The following is a 19,062-nucleotide window of genomic DNA, read 5'->3' as shown; positions in this document are numbered from 1 at the left end:
TTTTGGGCAATTGTTATGTGACTTGGATACCTATATCAGTCTATGAACGTGCTCATAGCGGATCTTGAGTTTGCATACAACAGGTTGTATCTTGGAGTCTTATAGATCGCCAATACCTGCATATAGGGAGGCTACAAGGGCTTTAGGACAGTGCTTCACCGTACCAAACTCACTTTCTTACTTATTATTTATTTTTCTTTTCCTTACCTATTATTTTGTTTTCTTCAATTTCAATATACCTTCAAAGCTTTCCAATTTGTTTATATGTTGTTTATAATATAAATATTTTGTATTTGGCTTTACAGAAAGAGGAAAACTATTTAAAACAACAAGTACTCATAAGCATAAACAAAGTAAGGCAAATATTCAGATATACTCATATATGCTCATATTTTATTATTCTCCAATATAGAGGTATTTATAAAGAAGTACAACCCTAAATAAAATAGGAAATAAATTCAAATTACAATAGAAAACAAATATAAATTACAAGAGGAAATAAATCTCAATTATAATAGGACTAGATAAATGGGTAAATAACCGAAATCCTAACATAGTAAGGAACCAAAATCCTAACTAAATAAGGACTCGCCAACAGTCCCCCTCAAGTTGGGGCAAAGATATTTCGCATGCCTAACTTGACAAGTGAGTCATAGAACACCATACTCGACATTGACCAATCGAACAACTGTAGAGAAGGCCTTGTTATAAAAACCCTAACAAATATGGCAAATAAAAGAACACATAAAAACAGAACACAGAAACCCTATAAGCACAGTAGTAGGTAAGGCAAAACACATAAATCTTGTGAGCACGACAATAGGTAAGGCAAAACACAGAAGCCCTGTGAGCACGGCAGTAGATAAGGTAGAACACAGAAACCCTGTGAGCATGACAGTAGGTAAGGCAGAACACAGAAGCCCTTGAGCACGACAGTAGATAAGGCAGAACACAGAAACCCTATGAGCACGGTAGTAGGTAAGGCAAAACACAGATATCATGTGAGCACGACAATAGGTAAAGTAGAACACAGAAGCCTTGTGAGCACGGCAGTAGATAAGGCAACAATAGCAAGGTAGGCGGCAGCGACGGTAGTAAGTTAGACGGAGGCGACGGATTAGGATTATTGGCTAGATGTATAGTGTAGCGGAAATAGATAGTATTTAGGGTTAGGGTTTTTTTTATGTTGTAGAGACGACGGATCAAAACACAGCAACATCACCGACAATGACCATTGCAATGTTAAGTGAAGCAAACAAAGGCAACATCAAGGGCGGCAACAACGACCACATAAACGATAGCTGAAAACAATGACAAATTCTTCCATATCAACTTTAGCTAATTCATGCAAACACAACTTCTCTTCACTCCCCCTCTCCCCCCTGAAAAGAAGGGGTCATCGGAGCCAAGAAATAAGCAATTTCTTCATGGGAATACGTCAAGGTAATAGGGCAACAAACACATTTGAGAGAGATAAGGTATAGGAAAGAGAAACATATCCCTTTTTTCACTCTCCCTCCCCCACTTGAAGAGGAGGGGAGGAGAGCACTTAAATTGCAAGAAGAACGTAAGCACAGGTCACAAGAGAACCTGGCTCTGATACCAAGTCAAACAAAGTAGGACAAATATTTATATATGCTCATATATGCTCATATTTTATTCTTCTCCAATATAGAGGTATTTATAAAAAAGTACAACCCTAAATAAAATAGAAAATAAATCCAAATTATAATAGAAAATAAATATAATTTACAAGAGGAAATAAATCTCAATTATAATAGGACTAGATAAATGGGTAAATAACCAAAATCCTAACTAAGTAAGGACTCGCAAACAGCAACGTGTCCAATAATTTAGTTTCTTCAGAACTGATTCATCAGGATGTAGGGTGATTTCTGAAGCTCTAAACAATTCAAACGCAGCGCCAACATCCCTCAAGTATTCTCCAAGGGAATTGAAGAAGCAATCTTCTGAAAATTGAGTTAATGGATCTACGTACAAGACAGCATATATAAATCAATTACATAGTTTCTGTCAAAAGGAAGTGATAAAGACCAAGCTAGGCACCTAGATGGAAAAATACCTGCAGAAACATCATATCCATTAACACGTAAGAGTCAAAATGCCATTGCACAAGTGGCAGCATTTGAAAATATATCTTCATCTCCCTGCAGCCAGAATCTGCAGTTTGTTGACTAATGTCATGCTACCCCATGGATGAGAACCAATAAAATATCTAAATTAATGCTTCACTTAAGAATATTACCCCTTAACAGAACAGAACAGCAATCCAATATTCTACTTCGAAGTTACACCAAAAACCCCATTACTGGTGAATATAGAAACTTAATCTAGGGAACATTAATTACCTGTATGTTCCATCCAGTACACCTGTAATTTCCTCCCTGAAATGTCGATCAATACCCAAACTTTCTAGACTGGAAACCATAGTAAGGCGAGCATAGTTATCTAGAGGATAAATTGTTGGGACTGAAAAGAGTAAATTGGAAATAATGAGTTAAACTGTATCAATCCTAATCTAGTAACCACTGCTAGCAAACTAATGACATGCATGGAGGGAGAAACCTGCATTCCCAAACTTTTCTAAGAGTGTGCGTAAATACGTAAGACAACTGGGATTCTTAAGGTGAGTAAAAGCAGCAGCTGTGGTTGATGGTGAATTAAACAAGGATCCATTCTTCCGTTGATACTTCATGGCCGTATCCCAATCCTGAAACTTTCCATTTCCCTCTGAAGTATATGCTAGGAAGGCTCTCCATCCCTCTGAGTTTCGGAATAGATGCTTTCACTTATGATAGTTAAGGAAGCAATAAATAAATTTAATTCATGGCATTTCCATGACTTTAAATTGCATATGAACTGATACAAGTGTCACTATCATGTATATCACCCCTGGTAAAACTACATTTTCGAAGATTCTAATAAACAAAGCCAAACCAGTAGCTACAGATTTGAGCTAGGTGGCTTGATTAGCCAAGTCATGGAAAGAAATAATAATATTAAATGAACTTTACCGAGAAATTGGACCAACCATAAACCGAGGGAAAAGCAAGGAAATGTACCTTTGAAGCTCAAAGTCTCTCCTTTGAAATATAGCATCTAGGGTTGATCCTCGCAGGGGAAGATTCATATCCAAATTCATTGCAGATTCAATCATAGAAGGAACATTATATCAAATCCAACAGACGATTATTGCTCTTCATCAGTTCCTGAAGCTAAATTTGACTCAATGAAATGTAGTCCTAGAAAAGCAAGACAGACTCAGAGAGGGTAATCCTTTATAATGCAAGCATTTATTTGGAGGAAACTTAGCAAAAGAAACAGACATACCGTTGTTTTATTTGTTCGTGACCAACGCTCCATCGGTTTAGTGCAAGGATACATGCTAAAGTAGACAAGAGAGCATCCTTTTTTAACAAGGGATGGAAATTATGAGGACCCCATGAACCATCATGGTGTTGGTTACCCAATAACCAATTTAGGCATTCAGGGAAAAAAAGGATCCTTCAGGGAATTTGGAGAAGGGACCATGGCCACCCAAGCAGTAACATGTGAGGAAACAGAGAGATCAACATTGTTGAACATCTTCTTTATTTTTTGTTTACTCATCTCAAACTTCTCCTTCAAATAAAACAAGCACTTTTTACACTAATTGTTAACAAGATAAAAAAAGTACAAAGGAAATAATAGAAGTGGTGAGTTCTGTTACCAAAGCAGCAGTATTACCCTCTGCTGCACCCTCTAATCTCAGGACTGTTGAAGCTGGTTGTGGCAAGAAATCTTTGCAGAACGGATTTTGTTTAAAAAATTTAAACAAAAAAGTACATTAAAGACCAGAGAGAGCCAATCCAGGTTCCGCAGAAAGTACTGTTTCCACATTAAAACAAATCGTTTTCTAAAAACAATGAAAAAACATCACTTGGAAGAACTCTATACAAAGTCAACATTGATCTTAGTCAAGAGGAAATAGTGCAACTTGAGTTGTTAGACTTTGAGTTGCTCTGATACCATGAAGGAAGTTAACATTCCGCCCGAAAACTAATTGGCAATGAGGGGAGTAGCTAACTCCCTATAAGCCCTTGCTAGTTTCTTAACTTTCCAATGTGGCATATTTCTTCACATTCTCACAAGAACATGAACTTATCTTCCACTTATTGGATGTCTCCATGAATCCAACATTGGTTTTGGATATTTGTGTCTGTTACTTTAGTTCCCAATGTACGTGAATTTTATGTTTTTCACCATCTCATGCAACCTCGTTCCTGGTTTTATCCTTATATCCTCATAGCTTCTTTCCCTACTCATATTGTATCCTTCTAGTATGTTTCATTCTCTGAGGAAACAATCTCAAAACCTTTTTCCTCATGCCTTCAAATAATGCTTGTTGATGCGAAAAAATGGTTCTGCACGTATTTTGTCAACTTAGTGATTTTAGGCCTTCGGTAGGTGACTGTCCTCGGTAGATGTTCTACTGCAGAAGGGAAAGTACCTACAAAAGGTCACGTTCGGTAAGTCCTTGGGGTACCGGTGTGGTACCGGCCGAAGGCTCTCCGATGCTTTAGTTAGTACGGTTTTAGTAAAGATAACTGACAGATCAATCGATAGCGTACCGTTAGTTCTGATCCCCTCTTTTTGGGGATAGGGGTCTCCTTATATAGGCCTTGGGAGGTGTACGCTGTGCTCATATTTCCGATGTGGGACTGTGGGCATGGATTGGGAGCATGACATGTGTCCAATGGTAAAAAGGGCCAAGATAGATGGCTTCGGTAGGAAGCATGCCGAAGAGGCTCTGTGATCAACGTCGATCCTGTCCGCGTGTTCAGTGATCATAGGCCGTTTATTTCAGGTATAAACAGTAGTCCCCCAAGTTCTCTTCCGAAGGTCCTTCGGAAGGGAATTTAGTTCTCCATGGCGGTTCGGAGGATAACCTGCCGTTCGGTAGGTTCGTTCTGAGGAGATTGGCCTGGGACTCGAAGGGTCGTTGATGCTGAGAGGGTTTAGGGGCAGAGAGGCGCTTCGTCTTCCGTGCCTGGCGTGCAGTCTGCGGCGCCATTCATCAGGTGACGCGTGGCTAGCGAAATCACTTCTGACGGTGCATTGATGAGCCGTTTAGTCTTTCGAGGCGTACCGTTACACCTCTCTCCCTATAAATAGAGATGGCTCCGGGCGTAAGGCTCACTTTGCAATTGTGAGTTAGCGCGAGAGCTCTGAGTAGGCGATTTTCGAAGTGGGTGAACGGCAATCCAGGCCATTTTTTAGCGCGGTTCTCGGCACACGAGGCGATTTCTGAAGAGAGTGAACGGTAATCCAATCATCCCATACTACTCAAGGTAAGATACCGTTCGATACCCTCAACTCTCTTTTTATTTGGTTGTATGTCTCCTTATGGCGTAGGCTAGCCGATCGTAAAATAGGATTTTCCTTCGGTAGTCTAGTGGCTATAGGTAGCGATGTAGGTATCGGTAGGATAGTGTGGCATGGGCCTTAGTATCCCTTTCTCTGTTTTGTAGATGTCCGATAGCGAGTCGCCGTTCGGCAGTGAGCCCAACGCTTTCGATGGGGAATTGTCCTCGGGCTGGGATACGTCCAGCGGTGCCGTGAGCCTCGACGCCGAGGGTGGAGAAGACACCGATACCGAGTTATTCGGTGAGGAGGTGAACTCCGTTCCCACCCATGGCATCGGCAAGGGGCTCATGACAAGGCAACCGCTACCCTTGGCCGCGGTGTACAAGGACGGTACCCGTGTCGGGTCGTTTGAGCACCAGCCTGAGGCCTCCACCTCCGGTCGTAGTGAGGGCACTGCCGGTCCCTCCCGGCCGAGGGTAACCATCGTCCACCGAGGGCCGCCTAGGGTATCGGTGGGTGTGCCCCAGAAGACTCTGTTCGGGGTCGACTACCTGGAGCCCAATAAGATCACCGAATGGGAGTTGGAGAAGATCAGGGCCGAGTACCTCATTCCGGACTTGGTGAGGATGAGGATACCGAGCCCCGTCGAATCCCTCAGCGACCCAGCGAACGGTGAAGTGACCTTCTTCACCGACGTTCTTCTGCAAGGGGTTCGGTTGCCGTTGCAACCTGCAGTGCAGAAGATCCTTGCCCAGATCGGGTACGCTCCCGGCCAGTACAACCCCAACTTCTGGGTGGCCTTGATGGGGGTGATCGCTGCGTTCGGGATTGCCGAGGAGGGGGAGCCTTCCTACGAGCAGTTCTCGTATTTGTACAGCGTCACCAAGTCCAAGAGCGCCGATCACGGCGGCTGGGTTCAGGCGAATTGCCTGAAGGCTTCCGAGCGGGGGCATTTCATCAGCTCGGTGCCGACTTCTCAGAAGTCGTGGAGGAATCGGCGGGTGCTGCTCTCCGGTGATTGGGAATCGCCATCGGGAACACCCCCTAGCTTCCCGGTCCCCACGACATTCCAGATTGCCGGTAGGTTTTCGAACTACCGATCGGTAGGCTGGCTTCTCTTCTCCCTTGTTGTATTTTATTAATTTTTCTTCGTTTGACAGGCAAACTCAAGCAGCCGAGCCCCAAGCCGAGTGAGATCCGGCAGCTCGACAGAGTGAGGTTGAGAGTACCTGCTGCCGAGCGAGTTTATCCACGCTTCCTCTTCACCGGCAACCTCATCAGAGCCGGCCTTGTTAACCCTGCCGAGAGTAAGTATATCGTTCCTTCTTCTTCTTTTTTTGTATGGCCTTTGGCTTGCCGACTGACCAAACTCTTTTGATCAGTGACGGACGCAAGGAAGGCTGCCGAGGTGAAGAAGATGAATGAGTCCTCTAGGAGGCGCCTGATGATGGGCCTGGAGGGCAAGAAAAAGAAGAAACAGCCTGAGGCAGCTTCCGTTCGGCAAGCGATGGTGGATCCGGAGGATCAGACCCTCGCTGAGCGTCTTCGACAGCTTGATGCCGAGCCTCTTCCGAGGCGCCCTGCTGATGAAGTCGGCGCTCCGAGGTATCGGGACGTCGAGGCCGCCACCTCCAAGGCTGCCGGTAAGCGGCCAGAGATGGTCGACCTGGAGGCTGAGCCGGTCTCCAAACGCCTCCGGCAATCGGAGGTACCCAGGGCCGTCCTTGCGGTGGAGGACGAGGACGGTCCGTCCGAAGCCGTCACGATCACCTGCCCCGCGAAGACGGTGCAGTTCGTCAACCATATGATCCTCTGCTCTCAGATGGAGCTACCGGAGATCGACGAGCTGCCGAAGAAGTTTCTTCGGGAGGAGGCCGAACGCGCCTTCCAGCTTCAGGCCTCGGTAAGATTTTTGTTCTCTTCTGGCCAGGCTCCTTTGGCTTTGTCCAGCTGCCGTTTCAATAGTTTCTTGATGATTTTGTTTATTGCTTCCACCTGACCGTTTGACTGGGGATGCGCCGGTGATGCGAAAAACAGGTTGACTTTCAGGCGGGTGCAAAATTGCCTGAAGAGTTCCGAATCGGACTGCCTGCCGCTGTCGGTAATGATCGCATACGGGATACCGAACCGGCAACAAATGTGAGTCCAGACGAAGTCTTCCACTCTTGCTGCCGTTATAGTTGCCAGAGGTTCGGCCTCTACCCATTTGGTGAAGTAGTCAACGGTAACCACCGTGTATTTCACCTGGCCTTTGCCCTGCGGCATTGGACCGATCAGGTCCAGTCCCCATTGTGCGAAAGGCCAAGGACTCACAATCGGTGTCAGAGGTTCGGCAGGGATGTGCGGTATGCTGCCGAAACGCTGGCATTTATCACACTTTTTCACTAGCGAGATAGCGCCCTGGTGCATGGTCGGCCAAAAGTACCCCTGCCGAAAGGTTTTGTGGGCGAGTGACCGAGACCCGGAATGGTCGCCGCACACACCATTATGGATCTCCCGAAGGACGTAGTCCCCCTGTTCTGCCGTAAGGCATTTGAGATATGGAGTTGTGTAGCCACGTTTGTAAAGGACGTCGTTGATGACGGTGTACCTTGCCGATCGGTACCTAAGCTTTCGGGCATGGGCTTTGTCTTCTAGAAGGGTGCCATTGGTCAGGTACGAGTAGATAGGAGACATCCATGTATCTTCGTACCGTACGGTACATGTTTCAGAGGTTACCGTGCTCGGTCGAGCAAGAATCTCCACCGGCACCGTTCTTCCGACTTTATCATTGATTGTCGAAGCCAGCCGTGCCAATGCATCGGCGTGGCTGTTTTCGCTTCTGGGGATCTGCTTGATCTCATAGGCTCAGAAGCTTTGGAGCAGCTGGTGGGTGGACGAAAGGTAGGCGTTCATGGAGGCGTCTCTGGCCACGAAGTCTGCCGTTACCTGGTTCACAATGAGCTGGGAGTCGCTGTGAATCCTGATTTGTTTTGCATTCATGCTCTTGGCTAACCGAAGGCCGGCCAAGAGAGCCTCATATTCTGCTTCATTGTTGGAGGTTCGGAAGTTGAATCGGAGGGCGTACTCGATCTTGAGTCCCTCTGGTGTTGTCAGTACCAAGCCTGCTCCGCACCCTTGTTGGTTTGCCGAGCCGTCGACGTGCATAACCCATACGGGATTTGAGATGTCGAACCATTCGGCGTCTACTTCCATTGGCGTTCCGGTTTCGGTAACCGGCTCGGGTGTCAGCTGTGCTGTTGATGGGGTGAGCTCGGAGATGAAATCGGCAATGGCTTGACCCTTTTCGGCGGGTCTTGGCGTGAATTGTATATCGAACTCTCCGAGTTCGATCGCCCACTTGATCAATCGGCCAGAAGTCTCTGGTTTTTGGAGCACCTGCCGAAGCGGTTGGTTAGTCAGAACTTTGATCCCGTGTGCTTGGAAGTATGGCCGAAGTCTTCGTGCCAAGACTACCAGGGCTAGTGCAAGTTGTTTTAATGGGGGATACCGAAGTTCAGCACTCTGGAGTGCCTTGCTGACATAAAAAATCGGTAGCTCTGCCCTCTCTGGCTTTCGGATCAATACCGAACTGACAGCAGTGCTAGATACCGAAAGGTATAGATAGAGAATCTCCCCAGGTAATGGTTTTGACAGGAGGGGTGCTCTGCCCATGTAGTCCTTTAAGTCTTGAAACGCTTTATCACACTCGGCAGTCCATATGATATTCTGTTTGCCCCCTTTCAAGGCTTTAAAGAACGGCACACATTTGTCGGTAGCCTTTGAGATGAAGCGAGTCAAGGCCGCGATGCGTCCGGTAAGGCTTTGAATGTCCTTCGTCGTCTTCGGTCTTTCCATGTCGATGATTGCCTTTATTTTTTCGGGATTCGCTTCGATACCCCTGTGACTAATCATGAACCCGAGGAATTTTCCGGAAGATACACCGAAGGCGCATTTTATCGGGTTCAGCCTCATCCGGTACTCTTTCAGTATGCCGAACATGATTGATAAATTGTGCAGGTGTACTTCGGCAGTTCTGCTTTTTACTAGCATGTCGTCAACGTAAACTTCCATGATGCTGCCGATGTGTTTGGCGAAAATTCTGTTGACGAGCCTTTGATATGTTGCCCCTGCGTTCTTCAGGCCGAACGGCATGACATTGTAACAGTACAATCCCCTGTCCGTTATGAAGGCGGTGTGTTCGCTGTCGGGGGGGTGCATGAATATCTGATTGTATCCCGAATAGGCGTCCATGAAGCTGAGCAGTTCGTGTCCGGCGGTGACGTCCACGAGCTGGTCTATTCGTGGCAACGGGAAGCTGTCCTTCGGGCAGGCCTTGTTCAGATCGGTATAGTCTTGGCACATTTGCCACCCGCCTGTACCCTTCCGGACCATCACCGAGTTTGCCAGCCATACCGAATACGTAGTCTCCCTGATGAAGCCGATGGTTTGAAGTTTGTCAACCTCTGCATCGCTTCGTATCGTTCGGCATCATACGAACGGCGCTTCTGTCTTACAGGCTTATAAGCGGGGGAGATGCTGAGTTTATGGCTGATGATCTCAGGATCTATGCCGGGCATATCTTCGTAAGACCACGCGAACACCTCCGAATGGTGCCGTAAGAAGTCTATGAACTGCGCTCGGAGGTTAGGGGTGAGTCTGGTGCCGATTTTAACCCGACGATCGGGCTGCTCGTCGCTCAGGATTATCGTTTCCAGTTCTTCGACAGGTTGTGTGTGAGGAGTCGGGGACTCATCCCTAGGGTCGTCAACGGGTCCCGTACCGTTCGGTATCCCCTGTACAGACATGGTCTTGTCGGGTATTTGGACAGAGGTTGACTTGAGTGCCGTGGCATAGCAAGTCCGCGCGCTTAACTGATTTCCTCGGACAGCCCCCGTGCCGTAGGGGGTTGGGAACTTCATCAGTAGCATGTGGGGGGAAAGATGTGCCTTGACCTTGGTGAGTGCCGTCCGTCCAACTATGACGTTGTACGCCGTCGGGCAGTCAACGATGAGGAATTGATAGTATACCGTCGTTTTCCTTGGCGCGGTGCCGAAGGTAATGGGTAGTTTTACACTACCGATCGGTTGGACCAGGTCTCCGGAGAAACTTAACAAAGCTGTCAACTGCCGGTTTACCTGGCAGTCCTTTATTCCCATCTCTCGGAAAGCTTCGGAAAAAATCACATTCACCGAGCTCCCGGTATCGATCAGCACTCTTCCTACGTCGTAGTTGGCAATTTCTACTCGGATGATCATTGGGTCGTCATGGGGATAGAGGATGCCATCTTCCTCCTCTTCGCAGAATGTGATTGGTTCCCAACGAACTTTCGGGATTTCCTGGTGCCGCTTCACCTCTATGCCGAATACCTGAGGAAATTGTGCGGCACGCACATATGGCTTCATTGACCGGTTGCTCATTCCTGCGATGGTTGGGCCACCGCTAATAGTGCTTATCACGTTTATCTGCCGAATTGAATTCGGCACCGGTGCCGTTGGCTGCCGGGCGATGTACTGATCTAGCTTTCCCTCTCTGATCAACCGTTCGTCAATTTTTCTCAGGCTTATACAGTCTTCCGTATTATGGCTGTTGTGCTGATGGTATCGGCAGAATTTACCGGTATCCCGGTTCTCTTGCCGATTGGGTCTTCGGGCATTCGGCTTCGGTATTATGTCCTGTTCGTTCATCAGGACGGCCTCGTAGGTAGTGTTCAACAGGGTGAAGACTTCATTGCCGTGGTCACGATTCGGCAGTGGCGCTCAGTTGTCGTTGCGACCATACCGCCCTTTCCCTTTCTTCGAGTGTTCTCTTCGATCGGCGCGGTCGTCTTTTCTCTTATGACCTGTCGAGTACGTGTCGACTCTCCCGTAGGGTGTCGCTTTTGCCAGATAAGCACTTGGTTCGGCGTCTCCTCGCGGTGCCGAAGCCGCAGGTTTCGAGTTGAAATATTCGGCTTTGGCGTGGATTGCCGCCTGCTTCATCAGCTCGTCGTACGTGCGCCAGTTGCTGCTGTGTACTAGGTATCAAAAATGTGAGGACCGAAGGCCACTCTTAAAGGCGTCATAGGCTGCCCTATCGTCTGTTTCCGGGCACCTTGAGTACTCGTGACTGAAGCGCGCCGCGTATTCTCTCAATGGTTCGTCCTCTCTTTGCTGAATCGTGTACAGATCATCGGCAGAGTAAAGACGGTCCGTTTGGATCATGAAGTGGTTGAGGAAAATCTGCTTCAGTTCGTCGAAGGAGTCTACCGTTTCTGGCTCCAACCGGTAGAACCAGTTCAGGGCTGCCCCGGTAAGGGAGGACGGGAATAGCAGGCACTGCCCTTCATCGCTCAGGCCCTTGCATCCAATGGCGGACTGAAATGAGTGGAGGTGTGTTAAGGGGTCTTCCGTTCCCGTATAGAACGGTATACGCAGTTGCTGCCCTTCCCGATCTTGCCGAGAGTCTCGGATGCGCCTGGTAAACGGTCCTGGCCGAAGCTTTCCCACTCCGGTCCTTGGGAGCGGGCGTTGTCGTTTTCCATTTTCTGGATTTTTTGAAAAAGGAGTCGGACAACGGGGTCTCGGCTAGGGATTTCCTCGGAACCGTAGTCTTTCGATCACCTTTGTAGGTCTGGTGGATTAACCTCCGAGTTCTGCGAATGTGTTGCCAAACGGTAGGTGGAAGTTTGCATCCCGGACGGGATATACTCGGATTCCGACTCCTCTGCGGGGCCCAGCCCTCTGACTTTCCGAATAGGCGACTTGTCCCCTAGGACTTTCATCCGTGAGTCCCTTAGTCGAGCGCTCATCCTGATCGGAGACCTCTGTCTCTCTGCCTCCCGATCGTTAATCCGATGTCGACAATCGATGTAGACTTTCTTGGGGACGTGCGGCTGATCCCTGGGTCCTGGAACTACCAACTCTCTGGAAGGTGCGGGCGTTGCCTTCTGTACCTTCTCGCGTTTCTTCTTCCTATAGGGGGTCTGCAAGCTCTCGGAAGAGCGAGTCGTCTGGATGTTCTGCGTGTGCTGCTGGTGGAGCAGCTGCTGGGTTTCGTCCACTTTGGACGAAAGAAAATTGTTGTGCTCCTGAAGCCTCGCCATGTCCTTTCGTAAGGACGCGATTTGGACTGCCAGCTCGGCTTCGGCGGTTGTTTGGGTTGCGGGGACATTCCCGAAGGGAGTGCATGGGGGTAGCGCTGGGCTAGCTCCGCTCTGCCTTCCGAACGGTACGCCTTCTTCCGATAAGAACGTGGGTACTGAAGTGGTCCCCATGTGTTTTGAAGATGGTGGGTTGATAATTTTTTTCGACTTCCCACAGACGGCGCCAAACTGTTGATGCGAAAAAATGGTTCTGCACGTATTTCGTCAACTTGGTGATTTTAGGCCTTCGGTAGGTGACAGTCCTCGGTAGATGTTCTACTGCAGAAGGGAGAGTACCTACAAAAGGTCACGTTCGGTAAGTCCTTGGGGTACCGGTGTGGTACCGGCCGAAGGCTCTCCGATGCTTTAGTTAGTACGGTTTTAGTAAAGATAACTGACAGATTAATCGATAGCGTACCGTTAGTTCTGATCCCCTCTTTTTGGGGATAGGGGTCTCCTTATATAGGCCTTGGGAGGTGTGCGCTGTGCTCATATTTCCGATGTGGGACTGTGGGCATGGATTGGGAGCATGACACGTGTCCAATGGTAAAAAGGGCCAAGATAGATGGCTTCGGTAGGAAGCATGCCGAAGGGGCTCTGTGATCAACGTCGATCCTGTCCGCGTTTTCGGTGATCATAGGCCGTTTATTTCCGGTATAAACAATGCTAGTACAATTTGTATTGGATATAGCCCACAAGATTGAAGGTATGTTGAAGTAAGAAATGAAGGTACGTACGTAGAGTTAGAATTATTTTTTCTTTTGTGGGAATTAGAATGGATAAGTTATAAGGTGTTGATATCCATCGGAAGGGATAAGTAATTTCCTTTAAAACTAATCCATATTCTACAATCTGGACAAAATTTGGAATTTTTGCCTCCATTTGTTCATTCAACAAACATTCAATCTTGAGCTATCCAATCTTAGGCCCCAAATGTGGCATTGCTGTATTTATGTTGTCCTCAACCTTCCACTGCATAAAGAAAAACGTAAATTGCTTTGAGAGTTCCATCTAAACTAAGTCATCAAGAAAGCGTCTGAGCATATGTTCTTACTCTTTTGCCATGATGTAAGGCCAACTTATATGTAAACATAAATATTTTAAGTATCCTACTGTTTCAATGAATCAGAACCCTTTCACCCCTTAATAATAATCTTTTTATATATGTATCGTCTGGTTTATTTAGTGCCAGTTTCCTGTGGCAAGAATGGAGAACTAACTAGTATGACTACTTATGCTGCCTGTGCGATTCTTTCATGCATGTTTCCATATCAACACATCAATTATGTCAAAAATTTTAAAGTTATCTAGACATGAAAGTTAGTGAAAACGTGATTTTTATGTACTCAGTATTCAAGAACTTTCTTTTGCACTTGTTCAAGTTGGCAATGAATCCTAAGTTTAAAATTTCCCATAAAACCTACTTCAGACACTAACAACTCAAAATTCAAATTTACAAGTTTACACTGAAATGCAAAACCACTTCAGTATCATCAATGACCAAAACTTATCAAGATATATAATAATCGTTAAAGATAATTAAAACCTTGCATTCATTTAAAGGAAACGAAATTTTTTAGAGGTAGGGAAAAAACCTGCTGAGGAAAACGCAAAACAGGTAAGATTGTTGAGGTGGGAGAAAGACATGGTTGTATGATCAGAAGAATGCACAATGTAGTTGACAGCTTTGCAACTCCAGAGAGGCGAGAGAGAGAGAGACAGAGAGAGAGAGAGAGAGAGAGAGAGAGAGAATGGGATAAATTAATCAATACATGTACAACTGGCGAATTGGAGCCATGGGGATAAATTAAGCTGACCATACGGGTAGGGCCAAAAGAGGAAGCATCAACGACTACAGAAAACATACAACAGAAAAGATGCTAATAATATGAGCCCTATTCAAACCATTATTTAATATGAGTTTATACATTTGATGAATTATAATGTTTAGAATGTTTAATTACATGTAAGTATCTGGATCCCTTATAACCCCTTGCAAGGTTCTCTAACTTTCCAATGTGGAATATTTTTCATTGAACAATTGTATGATAATTATATACAGAGCAATCTCCTCATCACAATCTCCTCCTGGCAATTAGCTTTCTTGCTGTAAATCGGATTGTATTTATGTCTATATTATTTTCTAAGTAAACTTCCTATATTTGTATAAATTGGGACTTTGCGTAATTTGTTTAATACAAGGAAATATATTCTCTACAAGAATCATATGACATGATTCTTCACGCAAGTTTATAGGGGGCCAGTTGGAAAGTTAGCATCTTTATAGGGGGCTCATATTATTAGCATCTTTGCATATAGGACGTAGAGCATTTACATCTATGCATATAGGATGTAGCTATGTCTTTTTCTGATGCAAAGATTCTGCAAACTTGGTTTGTATCTATTTCCTTTTTTAATAATTACTATTGTTATTCTTCATGTGCATCGTTTCAGTTCTGTTCACTAATAAGTCCAAGCCCACTAGAAATGAAGGGCTCTGGCAAGTGTGTTATTAGTCCAACAGATAGTACACAGAAAGAATATAGAATTCAACAATTGACCAATCCGAGGTATTAAAATTTATTCGAGGATGTTGCCATGTGTTTTTCCTGGTGCTAAGATTCTCTCAACTCTCCATATACTGCAAATCTTGGAAATAAATACAAATAAGCACGTAAATAAGTTGACAAGGCGGGGGCGGGGGAGCACAGGCAGCTTGGACTGAAATGAAAAAAAAAAAACCGAGCAGAAGATAGACCCTTAGTGAAGATATCAGCAATCTGATTAGCGGTAAAACAATAAGCAACGAGCAACTCATTGACTGCCACCTTTTCACGAACAAATGATAATCAACCTCGACACAGCAAGTGCGAGTGGGAAACACCAAATTAGATTCAAGAGAGAGAGAGAGAGAGAGAGAGAGAGAGAGAGAGAGAGAGAGCACTAATATTATCACACCAAAGCTTAGGGCTAGGAACTGGAAGATGAAGATCAAGAAACAAAGCATGTAACCAAGACAAAGTGGCGGCATTGTAGGCAAGCTGGCAGTACTCGGACTCAGTACTATATCGGGAGACATACTGAAGAGCACCAACAATACTACGGCACTTAGTGGGATCAGAGATAAGATCCCATCAGAGATGCTAAGACGACCACCACTGCTAGCCGGTGTAGGCATGGGTTTGGCTTCGTGCATGTTAGCCCACTTGAGGAGACCCACAACATATTTTGTCTGAGTAAGAGATAGAATGGACGAAGTACAAATAAGCTCCATGCCCAAAATATAATGAGCGGGCCCAAGATCCTTCATTGAAAATTGACAACCCAAATTAAAAATAAGTGTGGTGATGCGAACGGGATCAGAGCTAGTGACAAGGATATCATCTACATAAATCAACAGATAAATGCGAACATAACCATGAATGGAGATGAAGAGAGAAGAATCAGACTTAGATGTAGTGAATCCCAATTGAAGAAGATGAGAAGAGAAACATTGAAACCAAGCGAGAGGAGCTTGCTTGAGACCATAAAGAGATCAACGTAATGAAATAAGTGCCAACAGGCTGGCGCATATAAACCTCTTCATTTAGGTAACCATGCAAGAAGGCATCCTAACATCCAATTGACCAACGATCCAACCACTACACAGATAGATCCAAGATAAGAAGAATAGTAGAATGATTAACAACGGCACTAACGATTTCACCATAGTCGAGGCCCGGTTGTTGATTAAAACCATTGGCCACTAAGCAAGCCTTGGAACGATGAATAAAGCCATCAGAAACATGACACGAAAAACCCACTTATTTGACAACACATTCATAGTGGAGTACGAGGGACCAAATTCCAAGTCCCAGCACGAAGAAGAGCATTAAACTCATTTGTCATAGCAAGACACCATTCCTTATGCTTATTAGCCTATGAAAAATATGTAAGCTCAACAGTAGCATCAGTAGAAGATAAAACCAACACATGATAAGCATATTTAGGATTGGGTTTACGGATATCGGTTTTAGCACGAGTAACCATGGAATGAGTATGGGAGGCACTTACCAGGGGTTGCAGGAGGGAAGACAAGTTTGCGGTTTGGGTTCCTAGTGTAGGTTTGAGAGAATCGAGAAGCTGAAGGCACAGGGAGACTAACTGGCGAGGGAGAAGGGCATGTCAATTGGAGGCAGGATTGGGGAGTTGGGTGCAAGAGCAAATGCGGCATAGGTGATGGCAAATATAGATGGGGCAGGGCTAGAAGCACGGGTTATTGTGGATGCGAGAAGGTCAGGATTTGGAGAAGGGTGACTGGATAGAGGTTGTGATGCTAGAAGGTGTGGGTTGCAGGAAGAGAAACGCCGGCCAGAGAGGATGAGAGGCAGGCCTGACGACGGAGAATGGTCTAAAGCAGAAGCAGCCTAGGCCTTGTTAAACGAAAAAGAAAATTCATCAAATAAAAAATGTCTAGATAAAAAAAAACACGATTAGAAACAAGATCTAAGCACCGATAACCCTGATGATTCAAAGAATAACCAAGAAACACACATTTGGAATACTGAAATTAGAATTTTTTATTATTATATGGCCGTAAATAAAGAACACATGCACACCCGAAAGTTTTTTAAAAAGAATAATTAGGTTCTTTGTGAAACAAAATTTCATTGGGTGATTTGTGTAGAAGCAACTTAGAAGGAAGACGATTAATTAAATAAACGGTGGTACATTGCCTAAGCCCCATATGGAAGAGGCATAGAGGCATGGGCTAAAAGAGTAAGCCCGGCGTCAACAATGTGACAATGCTTATGTTCGACTAAGCCATGTTGCTTAGGATGATGTGGACAAGAAGGATGATGATGAATGCCATGATGAGATTTTAAAAAAATCCTTAAATTGATGACTAGCGTATTCCCCAACCCCATCGAATTGAAAAGCCTTAATCGTAGTAGAAAACAGATTTTCAACCAAAGCTTTAAATTTAACAAAGTGAGAGAAAACCTTTGATTTCAATTTCATCCGAAAAATCCAAGAATAACGAGAAAAATCATCGAAAAATAAAACATAATAATTAAAACCAGCAATAGATTTATTTGAAGAACTCTACACATTAGAGCATCGGAGAATAAGAGATAGAAAAAGATGGACTAAAGGGTAATTTAACACTTTTACCTAATGGACATGATTGACAAAAAGAACTAAACCTATAGCCAGAAGATGGCAGTGATAACAAACATTGCAAAGTAGATGAAGCAGGATGACCAAGGCAAGAGTGCCACATGAAGCGGTCAACACGGACACCTAGTAAAGCAATACGATCAGGCAAAACTTGAAAAGACTCATTTGCTGTAAAAGAAAATGGATGTAGGCCATTGCTACTCTTGCCCTAGGAAAGCTTCTTCCCCATTGCCAAATCCTCGATAAAATAACAATCAATAAAAAAAAAGTGAAGAAACAATGGTTCTTAGTAGCAAATTTATAAATAGATAAAAGAGGAAGAAAGACATCAGGACAGTGAAGAACATCATTAAGGTGGAAAGAAGAATTAAGGTGAGAGAAACGAGAGTGACCAATATTTTTAATAGGCAAACCTGTTCCACCAACCACACCTCCAACATTGTGGAACCATGATACTCTCTAACAAGGGATAAATGTCTCAATTCCTTGGTAATATGAGTGTTAGCACCAGTATCAGCAACCCATTATTGATGGCCATTATCCGAAGGATGCTAAGCAGTCATGCCTTGAAGACTAGATGGAGGTGAAGGGACAGAAGAAGCCTTGGACGGACAAATAGCAGTGATGTGGCCAAAACCACGAAATTGAAACACTGAATAGGCCCACAGGTAAAAGGAGGCCTAAAAGAGGAAGGAGTAGAGCCAAAAGTCGGCGGGCCAATAACACCAGGCCCAAAAGCACTGCCAAGGTGCTGCTAATGTGGAGCTGAGCGAGGATCGCTGTTAGGTGTCCCAAAAAAACTACAACCTGAGGAAAAGCCAGAGCGTGAGGGCAAGAAAGAACCACTGCAACTAGCAAATCCGCCGTGATCGCGATAACCACAATCGCCACGGGAAGCCACAATGGCTGTCGCACCAGAAGAAATAACAAGAGAAGAAGAAGCCTGAAGTCAATGTTCCGCAGAGAGAAGGCAATCTTCAAAAAAAGATATACCGATGGGTGTCTCACGAGCTTGAGCAGCAGCAACAATGTTTTCATAAAGGGGACCAACATTGTTCATAACCACAGCAAGGAGATTAGAATCACAAAGGAGAGCATCAGCAAAAGCCACGTTATCGATAATAGAGTTAATGCGATCAAGAAAATCGATGATGAAAGAATCACCATGGGTCGTGCGAAGCAAATCACTGTGTAGTTGAAGAAGACTATTTTGATTTGGAGAAGCGAAACGAGTCTCAAGCACCACCCAAGTGTCACAACTGGTGGTTTTGGTTGCAACGGTGGTGAGGACCTTGTGGTGAAGAGAACCATTTATGAGAGTTAGAACAAGCTGATCTTTCTAGACCCAATCATCATATTCGGGTTTGGGGAGGAGAGACAGAGGAGAAGAATCATCGTTCTTAGCTTGGGATCGAGAATGGTCGGAGAAGGAG

At 45.2% G+C, this 19,062-nt stretch overlaps 1 long non-coding RNA gene across 1 annotated transcript; it reads right to left on the bottom strand.

Annotated features, from left to right (window-relative positions):
* Positions 1,778–2,786, bottom strand: LOC109948970. The gene is made up of 4 exons (XR_002271454.1): positions 2,587–2,786; positions 2,370–2,490; positions 2,084–2,181; positions 1,778–1,991 (listed from the first exon to the last, which is right to left on the bottom strand). It is a non-coding gene; the product is annotated as an uncharacterized LOC109948970 (long non-coding RNA).

The sequence above is a fragment of the Prunus persica genome, chromosome G4, assembly GCF_000346465.2.
Source record: "Prunus persica cultivar Lovell chromosome G4, Prunus_persica_NCBIv2, whole genome shotgun sequence".
In the NCBI taxonomy this organism is placed as follows: domain Eukaryota; kingdom Viridiplantae; phylum Streptophyta; class Magnoliopsida; order Rosales; family Rosaceae; genus Prunus; species Prunus persica.
Note: the sequence above shows the minus strand (reverse complement) of the source record. Positions and strands in the feature narration are given on the sequence as shown.